Here is a 2,500-nt window from a genome sequence, read left to right on the forward strand (position 1 = left end):
ACAGCATTCTAAACTACAATACCTGGTTCCTTTGCATTCTACTCAAGAGTGAAACAAAAAGCTTATGATGCTTCGTCACCACTACCTTTGCATCTGCTTGGCGAACAAAATGTTTTTGATGTTTTATTATTTATAAAACCTGCCTGTCACATTTATTAGTTAACCTCAGAGAGGCCACCCCGTTACCCCCCGCGGTCGGAGATTCCCTGACGAAGAACCCAAAGTAGATGCCATATCCAACACACTCCCTTCCCCTGCTCTGGATACCTTGACATCAATTTCCCTAATCCCGTTGGACATTTTACCATGATGGAGTCGGGATGCATGGCATGCATCTGAGGGGGGCTTTGCTGAAAATAAATGAGAACCACTCATGAAAAACCAAGTTAGCGGTAAAATCACTGCATCATGTCAGAGTGCATCGTTAGCTGCATAGCTACAGAAACCCCTATGAAGACAAAGCTACAACAGTAGCCAACTTGATTTGGTCGGCCATGTTGGGGGGAGTTTGGTATTTTTTCATGCATATGCAAACCATTTTGAATGCACTTTGCATCACTAAAATTGTAACATCTAATGTATTGTTGTAATTTTTGGAGTCAAATCAATTAGAAATCTCTTCCATCAACAAAAGCAATATCAAAATACGCAACAATAACAAAAACTGTGGAGGAGACCATTTTTTATGCGTTAGCTTAAATGGGTGCTATGCAACTTTTTCATATTTAAAAAAATTTCTTGAAACCAGTGTGTGCTAAATGATCCTTTACAGGGTCAAAGAAATGTCACTCAGACCCCACCGCCCTCTGTGGCCAGAATATCGCATTTGCAACGTCAGAGTGCCAGTCCAGTGTGTTGGAAATTGAGCTGACATACCCGGTGGTGCAGTCTGCTTCCAGCACATTTCTTGCATGTTTTAGATCATGAGCACAGCTGATTTGTTTAATTTAGTGGTGATTTGCTCCTGTAGACACTAAAGAAGGCTGGGAGACATTTCAGCTGTTCATTGGCAGTTGTAGGGGCGGGGCCACAAGGGCATTGCCCCCTGCTGAAATCAGACTGGCCCCCTCATTTGTTCTTTTTGCAATGATGAAAAATATTATTATAGTAAAAAAAAACACTAGTGATGCTAATGAGCCAAATAGGGTTTCCAGTGTGAAACAGGATGTCAGATTGATATTTAGCCCCTCTACAAATATTGTGGCCCCTTGATGGCCCCGTGCTCAGAAAATTCCTAGATCCGCCACTGCAGCTGTTAGATTAAAGCAGGGCTATTCAATTCCGGGTCTCGAGGGCTGGTATCCAGCATGTTTTAGTTTTAGCCCTGCTTCAACACATCTGATTTCAATCAGCAGGTGATTAACAGGCTTCTGCAGAGCCTGATTAGCTGCTGCACAGGTGACTCATCCACTCAATCTAGTGTGCTGGACCAGAGAAATCACTACAACATGCTGGATACTGGCCCTTGAGGCCCAAACTTGAATTACCCTGGATTAAGGTGTTAAAAAGACAAATGCACTGCGAGGAGAAGATTTGATTTTGGTTCTATTAAACGGACACTAGGGGGTGCTAAAAGTAAGTCAAAACTGCCTAATCTCCCTTAAAAAAACTTACAACACATATTCTGGGAGCTAACTGATCTTACACTAAAAATCTGTGTGTTGTGCATTCCTTCAAGGATTTATGGGCCTTTCATTCGTCTTCTTTAGTTTGTCCACACAGTAAATGTCTGCTAAAAGGCTATATCCATAAACAAACAGCCTCTCTGTCCACGCCGACCTTCTACAGACTCAGCTGTTGTTAGTCCAGCACCGAGGGTTGTTGTGCATCGGGGTATTTGGATGGGCCTGCTGTTATTGTCCCATGTCATTATCAGTCGGGTGGCAGTAGAGGAATCTGACAGCCGTAACTCAACCAAAAAGCTCAGGGATGACTCACTTCAACACACCCACATTATGAGGAGCCAGCCTGGATCGTTATGGTTTTCCATGGAGATGTCATCACTGAGATATCTGCTAATTCATTTTATTCATTTGTTGGACCATGTATCTAAAATGTACATAATGTAGCTTTGGTAGCGGTTTTAGATTTAGCCTAGACGCATTTTCTGGTTTGGTTTCCTCCACCTGACCTTGAATGGAATCAGGAAGTGTCCTGATCGGACTGTCAGCCCAGATCAGACACTAGCTGCTCACTCACATTCACACGGGAACGCAGACACTTTAACTCACGAGGCCTTCCAAAGGCCCGCAGCTCATCTGCACCTCAACTCGCAGAACACACACATGAAATCAATTTCAACTGTGTACTCAAACGTGACATGAAACTGTTCCAAAAGCAGAGTCAACTAAAAGCTTTTCTCTGATGATAGCAGTGAGAGATCATAGGTGTGGCGTTGATTAGCTTTAAAAATTTGCAGAAATGTAAAAACACATCATTCATGTATAGAACACACTCAGATGGCTTTTGGGGAAAATGTGTGATTAGTTTGACTTTCTTT

The 2,500-nt window shown here is 42.7% G+C and overlaps 1 protein-coding gene across 3 annotated transcripts in view; it reads right to left on the reverse strand.

Moving 5' to 3' along the window:
* si:ch211-26b3.4 (connector enhancer of kinase suppressor of ras 2) overlaps positions 1–2,500 on the reverse strand; it is a 137,337-nt gene that overhangs the window by 79,765 nt on the left and 55,072 nt on the right. The gene's annotated exons all lie outside the window — the stretch shown is intronic.

The sequence above is a fragment of the Nothobranchius furzeri genome, chromosome 1, assembly GCF_043380555.1.
Source record: "Nothobranchius furzeri strain GRZ-AD chromosome 1, NfurGRZ-RIMD1, whole genome shotgun sequence".
Taxonomy (NCBI): domain Eukaryota; kingdom Metazoa; phylum Chordata; class Actinopteri; order Cyprinodontiformes; family Nothobranchiidae; genus Nothobranchius; species Nothobranchius furzeri.